Here is a 25,491-nt window from a genome sequence, read left to right on the forward strand (position 1 = left end):
TTAGATTCCGAAGGTATAAGTAACCTGGGTAGATAGACAGTAGTGCTAACAATTTACATTCACTTCCCAGTGTTCCTTCTCTGGGTGTAGTTGTTTCTGTCCATCATTGATCAACTGGAAGTGGGTTGGATCTTCTTTATGTTGGAGATATCCACTTCCATCAGAATACATCTTCATACAATATTGAAGTGTACAGAGATCTTCTGGTTCTGCTCATTTCACTCAGCATCAGTTGATGTAAGTCTCTCCAAGCCTCTCTGTATTCCTCCTGCTGGTCATTTCTTACAGAGCAATAATATTCCATAACCTTCATATACCACAATTTACCCAACCATTCTCCAATTGATGGACATCCATTCATCTTCCAGTTTCTAGCTACAACAAAAAGAGCTGCCACAAACATTTTGCTGTGCATACCCTTTGATCCAGCAGGGCTACTACTAGGCTTATATCCCAAAGAGATATTAAAGGACAGAAAGAGACCTACATGTATAAAAATGTTTGTGGCAGCCCTCTTTGTAGTGGCTAGAAACTGGAAACTAAATGGATGCCCATAAGATGGAGAATGGCTGAATAAGTTATGCAATATGAATGTTATAGAATATTATTGTTCTGTAAGAAATGACCAGCAGGATGATTTCAGAAAGGCCTGGAGAGACTTACATGAACTGATGCTGAGTGAAATGAGCAGAACCAGGAGATCATTGTACGCAGCAACAATAAGACTATATGATCAATTCTGATGGACATGGCTCTCTTCAATAATTAGATGATACAGACCAGGTCCAGTTTTTCAGTGATGAAGAGAGCCATCTACACCCAGAGAGAGAGCTGTGGGAACAGAGTATGACTAACAACATAGCATTTTCACGCTTGCATTTTGTATTCCTTATCAGGAGGGAAAATTTGCTTCTTGTGCAGCAAGATAACTGTATAAATATGTATATATATATGATTTGACATATATTTTAATATATTTAATAACCTGCCATCTAGGGGAGGGGATGGAGGGAAGGAGGGAAAAAGTTGGAACAGAAAATTTTGCAAGGGTCAGTGTTGAAAAATTATCCATGAATATGTTTTGTAAATAAAATTTAATTTTTAAAAGATCATGTAGTTGGAAAAAATGACTTATGAATGTAATCTATAATGTTGGTAGCAACATATATATATCCTGTCATCCACCTGAAGAGAGAGGCCTAGGGGTAGAATGAGACTAAGCATTTATATAGCACCTACTATGTGACAGATACAGTACTAAGTGCTTTTTAACTAATCTTATTTTATTTAAACCTCAATATAGCCCTAAAATATAGTGCTATCGTTATCCACATTTAACAGTAATGAAAACTGAGGCAGGCAGGATTAAGTGACTTGCTTGGGATCACACAATTAGTGTCTGGTGCTGAATTTGAATTCTGGTCTTCCCAGCTCCAGGTTCAGTGCTCTATCCAGTAGGTCCCTTGGGTCAAGGGGGTGTTATTTTCCTAGGATTCTGCAATTTTTGCTTGGGACCTGTTCTAGTCTTGCCTCACAATAGAACCACTTTTAATTGTCCCAGTGCATTTCAGCCTTTGGACAAATTATGGGGCAGGCAGATGGGAGCCTTGGCATGGTGTCAGTTTTCATTCAGCAATCCACAAGTTTACCTTCACACTGTACATCATCCCCCCGCCCCCCTCCCCATACACACATCTAAGTGCTCAGGGCCCTCAAGTAGTCCAGGGATTTTATGAAGGTGCACAATGGGATAATGGCCTCTTTTCCACATCTTTTCTATCCCCACTTCTCTGGAAAAAAAAACAAACAACCCAATAAAAATAATCCCTCCATCCTGAATTCCATCTTTTCAAAGATGCTGCACTCTACTAGGGGCTGATTTGATGAGCTAAGAAAGGCAGAATAGGGGTTAGGAACTCTAGACTCTATAGTTCTACCACTAATGTGCTATGGGCCCATGGGATGAATTCTCTTTTTCCTGGAAAAACCTCAGCGTTTCCTTTATAAAACGAAAGGGTTAAATTAGATATTTCTAAACTCTTATCAGGTTTGAAGTTCTGTTGTTCTAATTCAAGTAAAGGGCCAGCTAGTGATAGAAGGCATGATAGAAAACGTTTATATTTTAACAGAGGCCTCAGATGCTTTAACCAAAGGAGCAACTACATCAGACTGGTACAATGGCTATCTTTGGCCCAAGGTCTTTCATAATCATGTACGTGGTCACTAACTACACTGTACTTAATGCTAGTTTTCCCTAAACACATTAAAAAATTCATCCCGAAAAGTCTGTGAAGTAGGCAGCAGCAGAAACCTGGGTTTCTGGGCCCAAGATACCTTGTTACTACCACTGACGCCTACTCTTTCATTTCTGAACAGCTGGGCAGGGCAATGTTTTGCCACTCAAACCTCTCTTCTTCTTCCCTTGTCTGGATTGAGAATCAGTGGTTATGGGTTCGAATATTTGCTCTGACATTCACTATTGGGCAACAATTTCATCTATAAAAATGACTGGATTGGACTAGAAGGCTGTTAAGAGATCTTCTGACTTTAATCTGTGAGCCTTTGAGATGAATTTGGTTTGTAAGAGTTTGCTTTTGGTGTTTCCCAACAGCCCTGGAGATAATTCCAGAGGCCCCAGGCTGGTGATTAACCAGGACTGTAAGTCAATGATAGTTGGCTCTCTGCTCCCTTAGGATAGTGGCTGGTTTTGGTCTGTGCCAAGCAGGCTATGGACACCCATTCATTTGTTCTTTCATTCATTCAACAAACATTTGCTAAACACCCACCACCTACTGGGCCTATGAAAAACTCTGTGCTTGGCACTGGAGAGTACACAGATAAGATAACAAACACACAATACAAAAACCTGCAGTAGTCAGAAAGCACAAACTAAGTGGAAATTAACTGAAGGGAGTAAGTAGCAAACACTATTTGGATAAAACTGGGACAGTTCAGCAATTCAAGAAACATTCATTTAAGGCCTATGGCGTAAACAGGCACAGAGCTTACAGTTGAAAATGATAAGAGAACTATAATAACAGTATTGATAATTTACCTGGTAAGGATATTAGGAAGATACAAAACAAAGTGCTCTGTAAGTGTGTGTGTATGTGTACAATGAATCAGGGAAGGCTTCTTGGAAGAAGGGGCAATCAAGTTGGTCTTTAAATGGATAGGAATATAGTAGGTGAAGAAGAGGAAGTTACCTCAGGCATAGGAAACTAGAGTGAGGGCCAGAAAGCTCAGATCATATTCAGGGGTTGGAGTATAGATCAGGGAAGGTATCTGAGCTGAACCTTAAAGAATAAGTAAGGTTTTGTAAGTAAGGGGGAAGCTTTACAGTTAGAGTCAGTAAAGCATCAGGTAGGTTGGAGGGGATGGCTTCTGGCCTGCTTAGTAACTATGAATAGAAATGTGAGATAACAGTTAACAAGGTAAGAAGGAATTAGACTATAATAATAATAACTAACATTTGTATAGCCATTGAAGGTGTACAAAATTTTTACCTCTTCCTTAGTCTTCACAACAATCCTGTGAGGTAGATGCTATTATTATCCTCATCTTACACTTGATGTAAAACTGAGCTTGAGAATAATCAAGTGATTTGAACTCAGGTCTCCCGGATTTCAAATCTAATGGCCTATCTGCTAAACTACTTGGCTAAGATGGCCATGTTTTAAATGCAAAACCGAATCTAGATTATACCCAGTAGGTGATGGGGAAGGAATTGTTTCGAAAAAGCCAGGAATGGTTGTTGTTGGGCTTTTTTGTATTTATTTTGGGAGGGGAGGAGATACAGCAGGAAGGCAATACTGTCAACTCTCTTCAGTAAGGAAGATTAATCTGGCAGCAACATGAGAGATAGTTTTGAGATCAGAAGACCAGTTAGGCAAATATAATAGTAGTCTGATAGAAGGGGATAAATGTCTTGAACCAAGGTATTGTCAGAGGACTGGACAAAAGGGGATAGATATGAGAAACATAAAGAGAGTGAGATAAAAAATGATCAACCCACAATGATGATTGTACCCTAACTTCAGAACTAGTAGGGAACAAAAGGTAAGCACAAGATCATGGAGCTGTGCTTCAGGGAGCCATCTTTTTTTTTTCCCTTCTCTCTCCAACTCCAAGGGAGGCTGTATTTTTCCCTTCCTTCCTATAATAAGCATTTAATAACTTTTTATTTTGTACTCGGTTCTGTGGAATGCAAGTACAAAAATGAAACACTTCCTGCCTTCAAGGAGCTTACATTCAATCGGGTAGAGAGAGTACATGTACAGATAAATAAAAAAAAAGAAAGAATAGGAATAAAGACTCCTGTGATTTTACTGGTAGAGAGAATTCTTCAATAAGGAACATGCCCCTGCCAGTACAGGCTGGAACTTTATAGAATTTTATTTGCACAGCTCTCCATCACTTAAATCCAATTCACTTGTCTATCATGACATCACTTTACTGATGTCATGGTCTTCTTTAAGAATGAAGGACAAACAAGAAGTTAGAGTCAGGACTTGTATAAAAGCCTTTTTAGGCAGCCAAGTAGCTCAGCAGATAGATCAGTAGATCTAGAAGAAGAAAGACTCCAGCTCATAATACTTCCTAATACACTTACTAGCTCTTACCCAGGACATGTCACTTAACTCTTGTCTGCCTCAGTTTTCTCATCTCTAAAAATGGGATTGATGATAATATCTACCTCCCAGGGTTGGCATGAGGATAAAATATTTTTAAAGTGCTTTGCTAACCTTAAAGTGATATATATATATATATATACATATATATATCACTTTATATATATATATATACATATATATATATATATATATATATATATATATATATATATATATATATATATAAATTATTATTATCATTTCATGATTCAGAGACCAGGTACCTTAATTGTGCCACAAAATTACATCTCACATAAATACAAAAAAAAAATTTGTTGTTTGTTTTTGGAGAGACTCAGGCAAAAGATCTTTTGTAAAAAGTGGCACTTGAGCTGGATATAAACATAGCCACTTATGCTTGTAGAGATCTAGTGACAATGAAGGGAGAGGAGGGAAAGGATTCTGGGAAGCAGGACTCTGGGACTTCCTTTGGTCATGATTGGGGTAGTTTCTGGTTAACTAGTCTCCAGGACCATTGGGCCTTATCTAAAAACAGTAGTAAATTAATTGGGAAATAGCTGAACATATTGTGGTAAATGATTGTAATGGAATTCTATTGTGCTATAACAAATGATGAATAGGATGGTTTCAGAAAAACCTGATAAGATTTATATAAACTGATGATTTATACGAAGTGAGAAGAACCAGAATATCGTACTCAGTAACAGCAAAACTTAATGATGATCAACTGTGAATGACTTAGCTATTCTTGGCAATACAGTATTCCAAAACAATCCCAAATAATTTAGAATCAAAATGCTCTCTATCTCCAGAAAGAGAATTGATGGAGTCTGAGTTCAGATCAAAACATAATTTTTTTTTTTCATTTACTTTCTTTTTCTTTCCTTCTTTGGCAACATGACAAATATGGAAATAAACACACATACAAAAATAAAATAAATACAGTGGTAACTAGTTCAACTTTGAAGGCACAAGTCTCCAAACATGAGCCTCACTGAGGGCAGGGAAGATTCTAAGGAGGAATAGTGCCTACAGTGAAGTAAGTTTAGAGAGCCTTTTAGCTTTGCAGCTAAAAAATGTGGCAATCACTGGCCTGCCTTAGGCCATTAAATTCCACAGTTGGAGAGGCATTCCTTTGAGTTAAAGTTAAATATCCCTCTTAAAATACTGGGACCCTATTTTAAGTCATTATGAGTCATTAACACCTTAGAGGGGATTAGTTGACAAAAATCTGCTTTAGATGGTAGGTGAGGGTGTGGGGATGGATTGAGCAAATTTGCATAGCAGAGAAGGAAGGGGGAAAGGTCCTGAATATAAAGAGAGATTATAAAGTCTACATCTCGGGGCAAAGATGTGGAAAGAAAAAATAGGTAGGTGGTTGGGTACCTTCTTTGTGAATTAAAAGCATGAGAGAGTTGTTTAGAACCCTCAAAATTAAGGGACTTGCCCAGGCTAACACAATCAGTAGTCATTTAAATTTTGAACTAAGGTTTCCCTGACTCAAAGGTCAATTGTATTGTCTATCGACAGTTCTTAAAGTGTTACTTTCTAGGGATTCCTGGGGCTAAGGTTAAAATTATTTTCATAATATTACAAAGATGTTTTAATTTCAAATTATGAAACTATCAATAGATATTTGAGGATCCTCAATAATTTTTAAGAATATAGAGGGGTTTTGAGATGAAAAAATCTTGAGAACCACTGTACTAGATCATTGTTTCTCTTTTGGAATGAAATGTAAGCTTTCTGACAACAGGGACTATGTCTCCTTCCTGCACACCCTCCTTCCTCACCCAAGCACCTGGATTGGACTGAGCACATTAGAGAATATAGAAGGGATATCCTTTTGCTTGAGGATATAAGGTAGGGAAAGTGAAAGGGTAAGCTAAACTGAACTGAACAGGCATCACCTCTAAATCTATGGGTTCAGGGAACTTCTCCTAATGTCTTAGCTGGTTCAGTCAAAGCAGATCTGTCCCCAGCAAGACTCCCCTCTCTGATTTTCTTCCTTGACTTTTGCCAGAATTACCTGGGAAGCTGATCCCACCCTATCTCCAGTTTTAAAAAAGAACTCCAGTAAATGTCTTATAGAATGATTGCTTTGCTTATTCCCAAGCAGAGCCTTGGAATAAGGCATTTGTAAATTCCAGATTAAGCTCGGTTCCTATGTGTCCAACTGAGGCCTTAGGCCTTGTATCTCACACAAGTTGATTTAACACAAAATGGATTCCTCTCTGCTATATAAAACAGAATTTTCTGGTATTAAAAACACATGCAATTATAGGAAATCACATGAAAAAATGATTTGTTGTGGTGCATCTTCTATGTCAGAGTTCTGGGATGTAGGCAGTTTTTCAGGAGGGAGAGTTATCTTCTGAATACTACAGTACTAGCCTTATCATCAAACTTCAGGCATCTCAGATTCTGGCTTCTACTTGGGTTTAACTCTTAGAAAACTGATCTCTTTTACTACTCTGCCTTCACCCCTTGTTAGGACATTCTATAAACCGAGCCTTGAGAGAGAACCTATAGTGGTTCCCCATTGCTCACCACAAAGTTGGCCAAAACTGGTCTGCCAAAGATGGTATGTGAGGTGGTTAATATGCTACCACGAATGAATGACTGGTTCCCTCTTTGACTTCTAATTTGCCAAAAAGGGGGGGGGGAAGCCCCAATATAACAACAACAACAACAATAACAACAATGATTCATATGGAGCTTAAAAGTTTACAAAGTGTTTTGCATATATTAGCTCATCCATTCCTTATAACAACCTGGTGAAGCAGATGCTTGAAGTATTATTATCCCCCATTTTACAGTTGAGATTCTGGAAAGCAAAGCCTATGGTTACACAATAACCATATTAGTATCAGAAGGAGGCTTTGGATACAGGTTTCTCCAACTCCAAATAAGTCCAATACTTCTTCCATTTTTGAAAACCTATGATTTTTCAAAAAGGTGCTAATTGCTGGCTGAATCAAGGCTAAAGGTTTCTACCTAGTTTGCAAAGTTGCCTATAAACTAACTGCCCCACCTGACCTATCCAATCCCCTTCTGCCTAACACCTGCCTACCACTCTCAACAAGTTGTCCCCTGTAATTGTGTCCTCATTCCCCTCTTCTTTTCCTTTATTCTTACTGTATCCCACCCCCTAAAAGGTCCCTGGATCCTTCAGGGCCCAACTCAATACCCAAATTCTCCAATAAGCTCTCCTAGACCAGCCCACAGTAACCTCTCCCTTCTCTGAATTCCCACAAAGTACCAGACAATTTTTTTTTTTTACCAAACAATCTCACATTTAGAAATCACCTCAGAAGAATGGTAGAGCCATATGAGATCCTAGAGATCACCCAATACAAAAGGCCCAGAGATGTTATGAGACTCGCCATTATCACACAACAAGTCAGTAATAGGATCCAGACAAGGTTTTAGTTCTTCTGCTCGTAGTTCTTTCTATGCACATGGAAAGCTCTCCTTAATTGTTCCATGTATGTGTGTATGTGTGTATGTGGTCTCATTTCCCCAAACCAGCCTCTTCTTCCTATGCCGCCTTCTCCTCAGTCCGGTACCTGGTCTAGGCCTCTACTCTCTCTCCCAGTAGTCTATGGGATCCTGAGGAACTGACCAGGCTGGCCAGCTCCTAAGGCCATGGTTCATTCTGTATTCTACTCACTAGCCCATGGTCCATCACCATCCCTAGAAGTGCTGCCATGAGTATTATCATCTGTAGCCAAACAATTATCCTTTTAATTGTGGACCTCAAGAAGACAAGTATATATGTATATGTACATATACATACATATTTATATACTCCAGTATATATATCAGGTAATCATCCTCCCGAGGCCTCCATTTTCCCCTGTATAACATGAAGGAGTGGATTCACAGGCAGTAAGTAGTTAGAAAATGCAATGAAGTAAAGAGGGCATGTTTGGTCACCCCAGCAACAGAGGAAGTGCTTTTCTTCCCTGAAAGAGGAGCTATAGAGGTATGACTGAGTAACTATAGCTCACCAGTCAAAAGTATGCACAGCAGTCACTTTAAGAGAGACTAGGAATCCAAGTCCTTACCTTATTGGGGGCTCTTATGGGGCTCTCAAGTCTCACTCTGGCTTTGTTTCTCTGGACCTCAGTATCCTCATCTGCTAAAGGAGGGAGCAGGACTAGATGGCCTCAGGGTCCCTCCCAGATTCATATGCCCATCTCTCCAGCTTACTGACTTACAAGAAGTTAATGAGAATGGCAGCAGGGCCCTCTGCAGATTGGAAATGCCACCTCATAAACAACTATCAGCCTCACAGCTTTTAATTCTGCAGGCTCCCAGATGGACATCTCCATCCCCCCTGCCTGCTGCTGCTTTCATTCCAGATGAAGCCTCTGGTCCCCATAAGTGTCCCAAATGTTCATACCCTCCATTTTTTCCCTAGTCAGCTTACTCCAAAGCAAGCCATCCAGCCTAGCCCTCCTACCACTGTGACAGCCTCCTTGCCTTCTCTGTCCTTGCCTTCTCAGCTTCCTCCACTGTGCCTGATGCTGACAGCTGGCAAATCCCTGGACTCAGGTAGCTGGATGCCTGAGAACAAGGAGGCACCACTGTGCTGTCACAGTCAGAGAAAAATATGTCAACATCTATGAGGCTCCCCCGTCTCTGGCACTCCCTTTCCTGGTCTCTTCCTGCTGGCCCAGCACCTACCTACTGCACCAAGGCACACCCACAAAAGATTGACTCTCCTGTGTCTTTTGAGTTGAAGGGAGAAAACTATAAGAATAGGAGGGCCCAACGGTCCCTCCCATGCTCCCCTCCCAGCCTCCTTGATCCCTAGGAAATTTAACCCTTTGCTTTTGTATGACAAAGCTGACTCAGGGTTCCAAGTTGGGAGCCTTCCTGTTTTGAATATTCTGGGATGGTCCAATTAATCAGCATACCTGTATCTAAGTACCTAGCCTTTTTTCAGCCCTGTACCAGTTACTGTGGCATCTACAAAGGATATTATCTTTGTCTCACATTTGTCTTCCGTTCTTCTCCTACCTACAACCTTTAGTCCAGGCAAACTGATCTTCCCACTGTCTCCAGAATCTAACTCATTCGTTTCCATCTCCACATTTGCTCAAGTATTTTCTCACGCTGTTCTTCTCACACCTATTCTGCCATTCCCCTCCCCACTTAATTCCCACTCATCCTCTGAGGCCTACGTCAAGTCCCACCTCCCTGACCACTCCAACTCACCCATCTTCTTGCTCTTCTTATTACCTCAGTACCGATTTAATTGACCCCTCTTCTTTGCAAAACAGGGAAAACACCATTGTCCTGCCTATGCCTCCTGGAGTTGTCCAACCTGCTGCCCCTCATTCTCTTCCCTAAACCTTTCATTCTCATCACAATTTTTCCCCCACCTGGCCTCTTTCCCAGTCTCAAATGATTCACCCCTCCCTTAGGGATGCCTCCTAATACAGTGGCCCCAGTCTGTCCATGACTCTTGTTCCCAGGTGTTTTTTTTTTTTTTTTTTTTTTTTTTTTTTTTTTTTTTTTTTTTTTTTGTTCACCCAGGATTTTGTTTGATTCTCTCCAAAATTCCTTCTGGCTCAGCTAATAGCTGCTAAAAGCCTAGTGCACACAAAGCTCTTGGTAGCCAACCATGAACTGGTTAGGAGTGAAGAGGTCATGCTTTATGGCTTTAATAACAGAGTTACGAAAGGTCTCATAACTTCATTAATGCCTGCAAAATCTACAAGAGGCAACCAATGTTAAGAAAATAATGTGCTGTTCTTTGGGGATGTGGAAGGAAGTGGTGGAGGTGGTAAGGCTGGTTTATTCGCCTTCCCCCCAAAAAACTTTATCTGGTCCCAGTAGAAAGTATTAACCCTTCCAGTGGACATTCAGATCTTTCCACAATCTAGCACCAGCCTATTTTCCCCCACCTCAAGTCAATTCAAAACCTTCATTATCTCTTATTAGATTCGAGGCACTATTTGAAGACCTGGAGATGCAAAAAAAAAAATCCCTGACTTCAAGTATCCCACTTTTCAACTAAGGAATTAAGGGGTGGGGAGGACGATGCAGACAGTGCTATAAATACAAAATAGCTGCAAAAACTGAATATAAAGTAATGGAGAGTTAAGGACCACTGATGACTGAAGGAAAAAGGAAGAGTAAAATCATTTAAGACTTCAGCGTTGAGCCATGAAAAGAGCTAGGGGCAAGGGTGAAGAAGGAGGAGATTATAGGCATGGAAGCTAGCATGTGCAAAAGCCCTGAGGTAGGCAAAAGAATGTTGTACAGGGAAATACCAAGTAGCTCAGTATAACTAGAAAAGAGAGTGTTTGTGGGGAGTGATACACAATCAGCCCAGAGACAGGTAGGAGCCAGATTGTGAAAGATTTTTAAAAGTCAGGGAGAGGCACTTATATGTTATCCTAGAGTCCATAGGGAGCTTGTAAACCTGTCTGAGGAGGGGAGCCAATGTGGTCAGAGTACACTACTCCCCTCCTTAAAATCTGTACTTCTGGTCACTCTTCTCAGGGTCAAATTTGAAGGCTATGCTCATTTCCACATCTCCACGCTTCTTACTCAAGCTTCTCCCACATAGCCTTCCCTTATTCAATATCCTTTCTTTCTTCTTTACCTATCTAAACCCCATCACCCATCCTGTAAGGACCAGAACAAATCCCCCTCCTCCATGAAGACTTCCCAAACATTTCAACCAAAAGTGAGTGCTTTCTCCTCTTCAGAGATCTCAGGAATAGTTAGTATGAAGAAACCTCACTTTAATTAGATACATACACATTACTGTCTGATACTGTTACTGAACTGTTTCCCTACTGCGTGTATTTTCCCCCCTGCTTGATTTTCAGGGCCGGGCCTGATTTTTCTAGAATCAGGGAGACATAATATGTCTAAGCTGGAAGAGATGTTATGAAGCACATTCTGGAAATCCTTCCTTTTATAGGGAAGGAAAATGAAGATAAGAAAAGACCCAAAGACACACAAGTAGTGGCAAAGGCCAGACAAGATCGCATGTTCCTACACCGAAGATCTGTTTCAAACAACTATTTTGACCCTAAAGATCAAAGATTGAGAATTGGAAGGGATCCTCTCTGATTTCCTTTATTTCACAGATGAGGACAATGAGTCCCAGATAGGTTAGATCTCAAATAGGTCTCAAAGTTAGTCACTTTCTCCTTCCCAGCACCGCACAGATCTGGGCACAGAACACATAAAAGAGGGGCAACACAAATTTACCTCTCTTGCCCTCCTAATTACTATGACTGAGGGTGTTAGGCATGGGTGAGGGTGGCATTAGAGGTCTCTGTAAAATCATAAAGCTGGTTGATAAATGTGGAAATATGTTTAAAAGAATTCCACATGTTTAACTTATTTAACTTAAGTAATATTGGATTACTTGCTTTCTAGGGAAAGGGCCAGGGGGGAGGGAGGGAGAAAAATTTGGAACACAAGGTTTTGCAAGGATGGATGTTGAAAACTATCTTTGCACGTATTTTGAAAAATAAAGAACTATTTTAAAAACAATCATAAAGCTGGAACTAGGCCTTTCTGACAGCAAGCTCCCCCCCCCTTTCCTAAACATCCCCTCCAAACCACTGGAAAAGAGAAGAAGAAATGGCATCTTTAGCACAGCTCTGGCTCAAAGCTGGTACTGATGCTAATACCCCAGGTTCTGAAAGTGTTTTCTTGAACTTCATAGGTATTTTTTATAGGGCGGGGAAGAGATTGAGGCTATCTGGGAGAGCAGCAAAGTTGTGTATTTATGTCTATCTCTTGCCATGGTGGGTGGGGGTTGGGTAGAGAAAAAGAAGATAGAGGATAAGGGGGTATCCTCTAGTCCTTCTGTACCAGAATGCTTTGAGTTTGGTTTGTTTTCTTAATTAAGAAGCTGTATAAACCCTTTCCCTGGAAAAACTGAGGGAGCGATGGCCAGCTCTGGGTGCAATCAGCAAACTGAAGGGCTTTTCAATCTCCCTCGTCCCTATAAGTCCCTATGCAGTCCACATGTACATCCAAGTGCCACCATTGTGCAAGCTCGCTTCCGGTGGGTAGGTATAAACAAGGTCATCTGCAAGTCTAAACCCACCCGTGGTGAGTACCCCTCCTCCTTCCCTCCGCTCCGCAGCCCTCACCCCGGAGCAGAGGCAGGGTGCTCTCGCCTATCCCCTCGCCCCCCCGCATAGTTTTGCAAATTGTTTTCCCGCGAGCAGAGCCAAGCCAACATGTCCGCTTCCCCGCGTTACACTGCAATCAGCGTTCCGAGCTGCTTAGCGAGCTGTCACTCCCGCGCGGCTGACTGGCACCGCTCTGCCCTCGCTGTGCCGCACACGCGGGGACGCCCGAGCCGCTAACAGATTGGGGCTGGAGGGGCAGGTGCGGCACCCAGGGTGGCCAGGCTCAATCAGGCCCCCGATGCAATGCTCTAAGAGCGAGCTGTCTGACACGGGGCCGCCCCCGCCCTTTCCTCACTACGCCCCCCCTCTTCTTCCCCACCTCCCCGGCTCCTTGTGCGTACAAATGCGCGTATTTATTTTGCAATTAAGCCTCGCAGCAGAAAGTGGAATGAGAAATCCTTTGTTCGGGGGGCCGGGTTTGGAAGAGGAGTGAGGTACACTCGGCGTGGAGTGCGGCCCCTCCCCCTCTTCCTCCCGGAACATTCTCTGAGACTCCCCCTCCCCCGCACCCCTCCACCTTTCACCAGAGCGGCAGCTTTTTTTTGCCCACGTCCCGCGCGCTGCTTCTGCAGCACGAACCCCTTGATTGCCCATCAATCAGGGGCAGAGAGAGCGCGCTCCGCCCCGAGCCTCCCCCTCCCCACCTCTCCTCTCCCCGCATCTCCAATCCTCGCACCCGGTTCCCAGGGCTCCTGCAAAAGCCAACGAGCCGTGGCATGCAGTGTGCCGCACGACGCTTTCAGCTCCCCCTTCCAGCCCCAGGCTCCTGCCGCCGCCGCCGGCCTAGGGATGGGGAAAGGGGGGCGGGGAGAGGTAGAGGGCGAGCCGCAGATACACACAGATATCCCGGCCATTAGGCAAAGGCGGCGGCGGCGGCGGCGGCCTGGGACCGCGTTCCGCGTAGGATTGGTCCGGGTGCCCGACTTGTGCGCCGCCTGGGCGGCTGCTAGAGGATAAGTTCCACCCGTTTCCCTCCCCACCCACTTCCCAGCTCAGGTCATGCAGTGGGGCCACAGGGCATGAGGGAGAGCGAAGGGTGAGCTCCGTCACCCCGCTTGGCTCCTGGCCCTCTCAGCTCCCGGGACTTCCCGGGGCATCAGTTCTGATCAGTCCCACCCACCCACCTACCCGGGAGCGCGGTACCTGGGTCCCTGGAACAGTCCCCGCCGCGCTCCTCTTTCCTTTCCCCGGAACTGATGTGAGGGTTGGTGGAGAACATGAGGGGTATGTTCTTACAGGGAGGGGGAGCAAGAGGACTGGGCTCCTGGGGCCTCCCAGGGGGCGCAGAGAAATCTGCCTCGATCCGGGTGGCTTTTCATGTCCCGTGGGCAAATCTGATGACCTTCCTCCCTCCTCAGCGCCCCTCCCACCTTTCCTGGGCTCGCTCTCTCTCCCCCGCACGAGTCCCCTTCGGTTCCTCCACTCTGCCTCTCTCACCCACACCGTCTTCCTCCCGCTCTTTTGTCCGCCTCCCCAAACCCTGACCCCCTCGGTCTCTGGGTCCCACGCTTGTCCAGTCCTAGGCGCTCTCCTGCCCGCCCCTGGCGTTCTTGCTTGTTTGGTCGATCCCTTTCGCGCGGCCCCGAAGTGTGAATGCCAATTAGGGGGCAGGAGGATGTGTATCTGAGATGTGCAAACACAAAAGGCAGGAAATAAAAGTCATCTCCCACCGAAGAGGAGAGGTAACCATGGCTACCTGGGACCTCATTTAAAACGGTGCCGGCCGCGGGCGAAAAGGCACCACTTCCCATTGTCAGAGACGCTTACGCGAGGCTTTGAAAATGCTAAGCCCCCTGGAAACCGTCTGGGGAGTCGGAAAACGAAAATGAGGAAGGGGAAAAATAGAAATGATATTTATTTCTGTTTGTGTGTGTCTGGAGAACCTCCTCCTCTTCCCCTTGATCGCCATTCCTCCCCCTTTTTTCCGTCCTCTTCCTCCTTCATTCCCCCCCTTCTCATCCTCCTCTTCCCAGTTATTTCCACTCAGTGCAAAAAGTAGAAAATATCTTCAAATGCAAACAAAAATTAGGAGGGAGGAGGAGGTAGCAAGAAGTGGCCTGATGGGTTCCAGTTGTCCAGACAGACAAAAAGACCACTAGACACAAGGTCAGGTGTCTGGGGAAACCAGCCAAGGAAGGGCTGTGTCTGGGAGAGGGCTGAGTGGGGGCCCTGAGGAGGGGCAGGCTGCGGGAGGAAATGTAGAGGACAGGAGCTACAAAACCTAGTGATGGAGGCTTTCCCCCAACAGAAGATGCCTCTCCTCTGGAGGGCAATTCTCAAGGGCAAGAAATAGATTTTCCTGAACTTGTGCACTAAGCAAACTGGTGGTGACATAGGGAATCCGGTAGTGGAGAGGAGAGTCAGGGGCTTCTCAAGGCACCGCTTAAGCCCCCCCTTTTTTTCTTTCACCCTAAATTAATAACTGATATTTAGATAGACCTTAAAGGTTTGCCAAGCATTGCAGTACATTGTCTCCCAAGAGCCATGTGAGAAACCAGATACTGTTTTCAAATGAGGAAACTGAGGTCGAGAGGTTACTTTTCTGATCATACACGATGATCATGCAACTAGCAGATATTAGAGTTGAGATTGATATCAGGTTTTTGTGACGCCAAAGGCCATATGATAGTCAATAAGTCATACTGTCTTTGCAAAATAATACAATATCTTTGTTTTCTTCAGGATAAGCAATTTTTCATCAAAAAGTCTCTGATTGAACAGACCTAAAACAGCTCACTGACCAGCTATCATATTAAATATATAATCTTTGTTTACTAATTGCTTATGGACACTACTCTATGTATTTTAGTTAGATACAAACTTTTTATCTCTGTATGATTAATGAATATCTTGTTTCTTTCTCTAGGTTAGAGTTCCCCCAGAGCAAGAAGTGGATGGGGTTTTTTTTTCACTCCCTCCAAACTTATCAAACGCTACCTCAACTGAGCCATTATATAGTGAGTGCTCAAAAGGCTTTAGATAATGATGGAGGTGGTTTATCTTCAACACAAGTTTTTGAAGGACGACAATGTTAAGAGAAATTGAGGTACAGAGAGACTGAAGTGGCTTGGCTACCAAAAAGTGAGTTAGAGAATTGGAGTTATCCCAAATGATTGTGTTATAACAATGGGAAGATGTAGACTCCCAGGGAGTTGTTCAGGATAGAACCTGGGACTAGGTTGGGGGAGAAAGGAAAGAGGGAAATTGGAGAGAGGAGAAAAAGACAGGGGATGCTATTTAAATGCCTGAAACACCAGAAGAACTAGTTCCCCAGAGAAGCAGTAGTAGACTAATCCCTAGAGGAGCTAAAACTGGATGATGCTGAGTGATAATGTATATTGCAGAGATATAGTTGTTTTTCTCCTAGAAAGCACTAGCATACAATATCAGCTTCACTGTAGACCAGGACACTTGTAGGTGATGTGACACAGTTGTCCTAATAACATTTGATTTCAAGAGAGAAAAAGTCCAGATTGCTCTTGGCTTTAATACTTTACTTTAAGGATATGTGAGGTAGACAGCTTCCTGTTGTCCATTCAGAAGAGAAATACTTTTAACTTTGGAGAAGAAAGGAATCAGAGCCTGGGGAATGTATTGGTATATGGGACTCCCAGTGAGGAAAGTCTTTCCTCCAATGTAGATGGACATCTTTTAATCTTGGAGAGCTTCCCTGGGCCACAAAAATGTTAAGTGACTTGGCCTGGATCACAAAGTTAGTATGTGCCAGTGTCATAATTTGAATCCAGGTCTTTCCAATTTCCAGGCTGCCTTAAAAAACTATTATTTTTATAAATATGTATAATTTTAATTCCAGAAACTCCATTTTCCTTGGCACAGAGGTATTAATTTTATGATAGATTCCTGACTATTATAGTGGAGATTGAAAGCCATTAAAGAAGAACACAAAGATACCATTTTAAAACTTTGCTTATGATTCACAAATGCCTTCTCCCAGCTGTTCCTGCCTCCTTGGTTTACAATCTTTAGCCAGGCAAGGTTTGGGCGGGGAGATCTGTAGCAAATTTTCTTGAATCTATTAATGTTCTACCATTCCCTTTGCATCAAAAATTTCCCATCATTGGTCATTCAGAGTCACAAGGAAGAAAAGAAAAATACCTGTGACATGAGAACACCAATTCCCTATCAGGCTCTGTCTTGATAGGACAATTGTCCAAATTCCTGCTTACCCTTCTCTCTTTTCCTTTTCCTGTTTCATAGCTACTGCCAGGATATGATGCCATAGGAGCAAAGGTGATTCTCTTTCCTTTCCCCTGTCCCCCCCCCACACCAAGCAATCAAGTAGACTGGATTTTTCTTGCAACTAATTTTTGTGAGCCTTAGGTGAGACCATAGGATCAGAGATTAGTATGGAAGGGGCAATTGTGATGAACTAGTCCCATCCCTTTCTTTTACATCTCAGGTAACTGAGGCCTAAAGAAGCTAAATGAATTGCCCAAGATCCTACAGGTACCAAGTCCTTGAACTCTAGAGCTGGTATTCTTTGTTTTTCACAGCACCATGGGCCTAAGTGTTCTCATTTTCCATATTAAATTGTGCTCTCCATCAAATTGCTATATATTTGCTGAGGTCTTCTAACCTTAGGATCATCCTTTAATTCTTGTCTCTTACCTTTCACTCTCAAATGTTTCCAAACATATATTCATGGCAAATCTTGATGATTCTGCCTTAACATTTCTCAGATCTGTGGCTGTCCACTCCTCATAGCCACCACTCTAGTTTAGAACATCATCCCTTCTTTCCTAGATTATTCTAATAATCTAAGCAGTCTTCATATTTCTAAACAACTAACAAAAGTCTTCCTGAGGCAGAGTTCTAAATTTATTTTCTTTTAGTTTTTTAAATTTTATTTTTAATAGTTTTTTTTTTATTTTTTTCCAATTACATGTCAAGACGATTATTATTAGCACTCATTCTTTTATAAGATTTTGAGTTCCAAATTTTTCTCCCTTCATTCCCTCCCCTCTTCCAAGAATGGTAGGCAATTTGATAGGTTCTACATGTACTATCATGTAAAACATATTCTCATATTAGTCACAGTTGTGGAAAAAAAAACAGATCAAAAGGAAAAAAAACATGAAAAAAATAAAGTGAAAATAATATGTTTCAATTGAGATTCAGAGTCCATTAATTCCTTATCTAAATATGGATAGCATTTTTCATTGAAAGTCCTTTGTATTTGTCTTAGATTGTTGTGTTGCTAAGAAGATTGAGTTATTCATAGTTGGGCATCACTCTGACCTTATATCTTTCAACTTAACAACTTTCAGTGGCTCCCTATTGTCAATAGGATCAAATATCAACTCTTAGCTTGGGATTTAAGGCTCTCCACACCCTGTTTTTAACTGATTTTCCAGATTGTTTTTACATTGTTTCCTTTCATGAACATTCTGGCCAACCTGAAATAGTTGTTCGCTGAGCACTGTATTTCATCTCCTGCCCAATGGATCTGCCTTGCCTGGTGTTTATTCCCTCTTTGTCTCTGTCTTTGAGAATAAACATCTTTCTTTCAAGGTAAGATACCATGCTATCTTATCCCATATAGGTTTCCTAAAAATTCACTTCCTTCTTCCCTCCTCTCATTACCTTCTTAGTTATATTGATGGTAGGTCTTCCCCTTCTTTCTCACAGGGGAGGGGGCTTTGTTGCTTTTGACTTTGTATCTGCAATGCTTAGTATAAGTCCTTGAACACAGTGGGTACTTACTAAGATATGAAAAATTGACTCAAATCTGATATAAATGAACAAGCTTTAAAAATGGGATGATATTATATAAATGCAATCTTCTACCTTCACCATCATCAATCACCATCATCACTCTATCAACTGGAACATTGTCTTTTTTCCTTAAATCTGGCTATGTGGGGAAGTTGGACTCTAAATTTCAGGTTCCATACTTTATTTTCTGCCATGCTTAGTGGAGGTCACTCCTTTCCACTCTCCAAGTACAGAAGATTGGATCTGGATTCTTCCTACCAATATTCCTTATCTTATTTATCAGAAGCCATTAATTTCCATCACCTCTAGAATAAGGGTCTGCTGGGTGGTCAGTCAGGTGCTGGGTGATGGTGAGGAACATAAAAGCAACATAAAGAAGGCTTGGTCATTATCCTTTAGGAATTCAAAACATCAATTCAGTAGACCTTTATTGAATGCCTACTATGTGCTTAGCTTTGGGGACAGAGAGAGAAATGAAATTCACTCACAGAAAACAATTAGAGAAAAGTAAGCGATCATTTCAGCCTAGCCACACTGGCCTACTTGCTGGACACCATGTTCCATCTTCTATCTCTGTGTCTTTGTATAGGCCAGCCCCTGTGTCTGGATCGCTCTCCCTCTTTGCTGTGCCTTATAGTTTCCATGGATTCCTTCATGACTCAATGCCCTTCTACAGGACGTTTTCCCCCATCCTGGGCCTACACTTCTAAGATTACTTTATATCTGCTTTGTATATGCTATTGTCAGTTATTTTCATATTTGTCTGTTCCATTAGAATGAGAATTCCTAAAGGGAAGGATTTTTGTTGTTGTTGTTTTTGATTTAGTACTCCCAGGGCTTAGCACAGTGCTTGGCACATAATAAGCTCATAATAAATGCTTGTTGACTGACTGGCTAGTGCTTTAGGAATTCAGAGGAGGGAAAAACTGTTTTGGACTAAAATAGTCTGTGAAGGCACATGAAGGCAACAGACCTTAAGCTAGGCTTTTAAGGAAGGAAGAAGTAAGAGGGAGGAGGAGGGAGAGGCCATTTCATTCAGGGGAACAACAATCTCAAGGCCATAGGGGAATGTTGCATGGAGAAAAGGGAGCTAAAAGATAGGAAAGGGCCAAATTGTGGAGGCTCTTGAAGGTCTTTTTTTTCATTTTCTTTTTTTTCCACATTCCTCTATAGGAATTCCTTTATATACCTTGGCCATACCTCCTGAACAGCCTTAACCCATCCTTAGGGTGGGGGTGGGACACAGTGGTGTGGGGATTTGTATATACCCTCTTTCCAGTGTATCCAGGATAGCCAAACTGTTCACCTCTTGTTAAAAGCTTCAGCCCCCCTCAGAGAGGAGAGAAACGAACAGATGTTTCCATGAATCAGGAAAACAGTGTTGGCTCCCAGATGGGCTCATCTAGAAAGCCTTGTCTCTTTCTTTCTCTCTGAAGCCTCTTATAACAAGGTCTTTCTTTTTGGAGAGCAGCTGATCTGCAGTTTGCAAGGCGAGCAGAGCTTTGCTGTTGTGGGGGCATCAGTCAAGCCCCCTCACCCATCTGGTTTCCCTGAAAGCCTTTACATGGCAGGTCATGCCAAGCAGAGACCTGAAATGGTGACTTGTCATTCCTGGTGACCACAGCCATTTAATAGCTACTGCCTGGTCAGAGGATTCCTTTTAGCTGAGTGAGGGATAGAATCATGTGCTTAGAAAGAAATATTGCCTATGGGTCTTATCTTTTTTTCTCTATTTAAAAAAAATACCCACTTGCATTTCTGGGGTGAATGTGAGCTCCTTGAGGCCCAGAACTGTTTTTTTTTTAAATTTCTGCATCCTTATTATCTAGTACATATTGGATTTTAATAAATATATGTTTTATTAGGGTTTTTTTTTACATTTCCCAAAGGGATTTCAAATACAGGTACATCATTTGATAGCAAGGATCTTCCTCAGAGATCATTTAATTTCAGGATTTGCCACTAAAACTAGAAATCCAAGGGTTCTTTGGATCCTAAATCTAAGCACAAAAACCAACCCACTAGAAATATCCTAGAGAGAGAGAGAGAGAAAAAAAAAAGGAGCTTCACTGAGAACCACAAGCCAAAATGAATGCTGGGATATGGTAAACAGGGGGATGGGAGAAGGGTTTGGATTTGGGAAGGGTGCCAGCTATAAAGAGAAGTACCCTAAGTCAGAGTGCTTTAGGAGAGACTGGTAAGCAAAGAGTAATTGTGATACCCTGTCTGCCTGCCTCAGGCTCAGGAAGACAGGAACCTGTGTTTTGTTTTTTTTTTTCCTCCAGACTATTAAGATAGAAAATTCCCAGAGAACACATTTCTAGCAAGATGAGTGACCTGATACCCTGTAATTTCCTGGCTCACAAAGACAAAAGAAGGCTTGACTTTGTGCTCTTCATGTCTCACTCCTGTGCAAGTCTGAAACAGTTGGGTGGCACTCCCTAAGTTTCTCTGTGGAAGTCACCTTCTGCCCTTCAGAGGTATAGGTGAGCAGGTCCCCCTTGGGCATAAAGAGAAGGTGGGGAGTAAACAGACTTCTTCATGATGGTGTCTGGTTGGAAATCCAAATGGGATGTCTCTTCACTTTTAGTGAATTCCAGAATTGAACATCCAGAAAGCCATCAAGGGAATGGTATTAAGCCTCCTGGCTTTCTTTCAAGAGGCATGAAGCCTCCCTCATCTCCTTTGGGGTAATTTGGGGGCCAACCTGGTCATGTGCAAGAAGAAGCATCTAAGGATAATTATTCCTTAGAGACAGGAGATTCTGGAATTTCAGATCATGGAGAGACTTCTCCCTTAAATTGTGCTATGCTTCTTGTGTGGCACATCATGTGCAAATGAATTGTCTATTCCCTGAAAATACACGATAGTTTAGGTAATCCTAGGACGGTCTAGAGCAAGAAGTGTAGGGGTGTGTGTGTGTGTGTGTGTGTGTGTGTGTGTGTGTGTGTGTGTGTGTGTGTGTGTTTGTGAGAGAGAGAGAGAGAGAGAGAGAGAGAGAGAGAGAGAGAGATGCACTCGGGTCCACCTGCTTTACAGATTTTAACAACAAAGGAGAGAATGAGGGGTGGGAATGGTAATGGCCTCTTAATGAGGACTGGAGTCTCTTCTGCTAGATTTCCTTTTCCCTATTCCACTACAACCTGTCCCTTTGCCTTTCTGGCTTCCAACACAGGCTTCACCTGGGACCACACAATTTAGTTCCCTCCCATGCAGGCAGGCACCCAAGACAGGAATTATGGTCCCTGCAAAAGACAATGACAGTGAATCTGGTTACTGCCTTTTCAGCAAACGTAATTCCTTTTTATTAGAAAATTAAAGGGTATGAAGAGCTTTCCAAAAGCCAAAGAGCTGAAATGTGCTTTCATAAGATATGCAGGGTCTGATAAAATGGATTTACTTGTCCTACCTCCTCCTCTCCTCCCCTGCTTCTCCTCTACTCCACCTTCCCCTCAATCCCCTTCCCACTCTCTCCCAACTTTAATGATTACTCTAATAAAAAGGCAATGCATTGGCTCAAACATCAATGCTGGCATTTGCCTGGCCAAGGCCGAAGTGTTGTTCCACCCAGGGGAACATGCCCAAGGTTCAGAAAACTAGAGCCTTGAGGAGCAATCTTTTGTTTCTTTATGGCAGGCTAAATTTGGGGCTCTCAACAGCACAAGCTCTATAATTTCACACTTTCAGAATAACTGCAGGGATCCCCTTTTCTTCCTGCCTGGGCGAGATGGTGAAAGATGGCTCAGCCTCAGCTAGTCTGAGGGGTTAGGGTTAAGGAAAAAAAAAGTCAGCCAGCTTGTTCCCACAAAACAGCACCCTCCACCTAGCAACAAATATGCTAGCAATTACAGACAGAAAGACAGGTAAAGAGAAGCAATTATAGGTGGAGAGATATAGATTACCCCCTAGCTGTTGCTCAGAAAGCAACTATTAAAAGCCACCTAGGGAGTCTGTTCCTACTGAGAATTCCTTGATCCCTCCTGTTCTTTGGTAGAATTCACAAATAAGGGTCTCTGTCTTAGAAATAGGGTAATGGAAAGATCTCTGGAGGATCTATATATTCCAAAGGTGACTAGAACCCTAAAGTTGAAGTCATTATAAACTGGGTAATTAATGTAACTAAATAATCTTTTCCCTCCCCCCTTTTTAATGGTCAGGTACTGCCTTCCTCATTTAGAAGGTACTTAGGAGGTGTGGGATTGGAGATGGAATTTGAGGAGGTGACTTTCATAACTTCTCTAACAAATAATAAAGCCATGACAATAGAAATTTCCTGCTACTCAGAGAAGAAGATGTCCATAGCCCAGAAATGTCCTCTTCCAAGGTGTCACTCCTTCCTCCTCTCTCTTTTCTCCCCTCCCTACTGTTTAGCCTCCCTGTTCAAGGACAATCCATTCCCTTTTCTCCTTCCTTGAGCAACAAAAGGGAAAACTGGGTTTGGTTTAACTTGCTCACAATAAAGAGCCTGCTTTTAGCTCTTGCTGTTGCTTTATTCCAACAGAAAATGCTCTCAGGAAGAGTTCAGGCCTCTTGCCTTGGAGATCTTGAGAAACTGGCTTGTGTTGGTGGAAGGATATTCTAGGTGAAAACTGGAAAGGCCCCGACCTCTTTTAGGCCCAGGAGTTTCCCTATGAATGTCTTTCCATCTGTGCCTGAAGATCCTGTACCCCAAATCCAAGGCTGTGGTCTTTTTTATGCTTTGACTTTTTTTTAATACCTTAAAGTAGTTCCTTAATACTGCAATATTTCTTTAGAGAGACTTCCTAATACAAGAAGATTCCCTCCCTCTGAATCGGTTTCCTTATTTGTAAAATAGTGTTGAGGGGCGAGATGGTGCTACATCAAGAGTTCTCAAAGGAGAAATGTTGACTGAGACCTAATACACAAATTATCAAGGAGATTTACTGATAGGACAGAAAGATCACTGGACTGGGAACTAGGAGGCCTGGATTCTAGAAGTAGCTCTATTATCAGTTAGCTGTAGGAACTTGAGCCTCTGTTACTTAAAAGGAGTACTAATGCATTTAAACATTTATTAAACGCTTATCAGATTGGGAGCAGCTAAATGTGGAGTGGACTGAGAGCCCTAGATAAGGCCCTGAGTCAGGAAAACCTGAGTTCAAATCCAGCCTCAGACACTTACTAGCTGTGTGACCCTGAGCAAGTCACTTAACCTTGCTTTCCTCTGTAAAATGGGCTGAAGAAGGAAATGGCAAACCACTTCAGTATCTCCACCAAAAAAACCCAAACCCAAACCAGGTCATGGGGAGTTGGACAGGATAAAAATGACTAAGAATAACATTCCAAGCTCTATATTAAGCATCTTGCAAACATTTCATTTGATTGTTGTGACCATCCCATGAGATAGGTGCTATAATTATCCCCATTTTACAGTTGAGGAAACTGAGTCAGAGGTTATCTGATTTCAGGCCCAGAATTCTATCCAGTCTGCCCACCTAACTGCCTTATGTAACCTTGGACTTAGCCTCCCTCAGTTTCTGCTTCCTATAAAATGAGGGCAAATCTGGACTAAATGTCTTCTAAGGTCCATTCCAATTCTAAATTCATAAACCTGGGCTGGCTCAATTCTTTCCACCTTAGTTTTCTCATCTGTAAAAATTAGGAGGTTGAATCGGATGAGCTGTAAAATCCCTTTCAGGCCTAAACTTCTATGAATATGGATTTCTGATTCTGAATTTTTCTGTTTATGGAAAGACACACTTTGAAGAAGGGCTGGGGGAGTGGGGAAGGTGTTCACTTCAACCTGCAGGGAGGCTTGAGTGTGGAGGGTCTAGAAATCCAACTTGCTCTCTCCCTTCCCATTCTTCCCCCTCTTCCCAAGGTCTGACTACATCAGTGAGTCATGTCCTCTAGTCAGATGTGACTTGTATGTGAAAGGGGGTGGGCTGGGAGTGCTGCATGTCCTTCTGTCTGGGATGAAGGTGAGGAGGTCAGCCTAGGCGGCTGGTTGGCTGGCAGTGGCGCCGGTGGAGCTTGAGGAATGCCTGGGGCTGAGGCTTCCCAAAGATAGTCTCTAGATCACTGGGAGCCAGTGACAGGCTCACTGCTGCTGGCAGGAAATTTTTGTGAATGAACCCCTGGTCTTAGGCTGTAGTATTTATTAGTCACTACCCACCACTTCCCTGCCCCGGGCAAAGTCAGGACCCCTGGGGTATACGGAGCAGGCAAATTTACAAAGTGCAGACGCAAAGCTGTCGTGATCAACAGAAGTGGTTAGAAGGAGCAGAGAGATTGTGTGAAGCGGAGGGGGGATGACGACAGAGACGAGAGGACAGGAAATGGCAGTCTCAGGTGATAGATGCCTCACTCCAGCCAAAAGAATGGAGAAAGGTGGAAGCTGAGGACCTGTATGATAGACCGGGAATAGTGTGTGGGGAGGGGGAGAGAGGTGGGGGAGTTTGTGCTGTAGAATTTCTGAAGCAAATTGGCAGTGGAACAGCTTCTGTAGAGGTTGGGGGGGTGTATTTTCCAGGTAAACATCTGTTAACTGATGGAGGGGAGAGGGGGAAGGGAGAAGGGAGGGGGAAAAACACTGAACATCAATCCCTAAACCCAGAAAAATTCTTTATTTTCACGAACCTCCCCTCATACTCTGTATCCTGGGCTGCTGAGCAAATGTACTGCAAATGAGATATTGGATTTTCATTTACACCCAATATTCATTTCCCCAGCCCTTCTGGAGCTGACCTGTCCTGTCCTGCCATCTCGCACCTCACCCCCCCCCCCCTTTTCTTTCCTATTCATTTGCCAGGCAGGAGAGAAACTGCCTCTTCCCTTCTCACTAGAAGAAGAGCCTTGATGCTAGAGCCAGCCACGGTGATCAACCCTGCTACAAATCAGGGGTCAGGCAGCGCTGCTGTTAGACAGAGTCCCACTGCACGTGCTCGGGGTCTTAATGGCTTTTTACACTGAACGAAGGAGGG

At 42.9% G+C, this 25,491-nt stretch overlaps 1 protein-coding gene across 8 annotated transcripts in view; it reads right to left on the bottom strand.

Moving 5' to 3' along the window:
* The window catches only part of RAI1 (retinoic acid induced 1), a 312,902-nt gene that overhangs the window by 93,504 nt on the left and 193,907 nt on the right, over positions 1–25,491 (bottom strand). Inside the window, exon 1 of one of the 8 annotated variants that reach the window (XM_074281584.1) lies at positions 13,955–25,491. This exon is cut by the window's right edge and continues 230 nt beyond it. The exons of 5 other annotated variants lie outside the window; for them this stretch is intronic. The gene's annotated coding sequence lies outside the window, so the exon portion shown is untranslated. Of the gene's footprint in view, positions 1–8,704; positions 13,069–13,954 lie in introns of those variants that run through there. 2 more of the 8 variants (XM_074281577.1, XM_074281578.1) reach the window with 2 other exon arrangements.

The sequence above is a fragment of the Sminthopsis crassicaudata genome, chromosome 1 (genome assembly GCF_048593235.1).
Source record: "Sminthopsis crassicaudata isolate SCR6 chromosome 1, ASM4859323v1, whole genome shotgun sequence".
Lineage (NCBI taxonomy): Eukaryota > Metazoa > Chordata > Mammalia > Dasyuromorphia > Dasyuridae > Sminthopsis > Sminthopsis crassicaudata.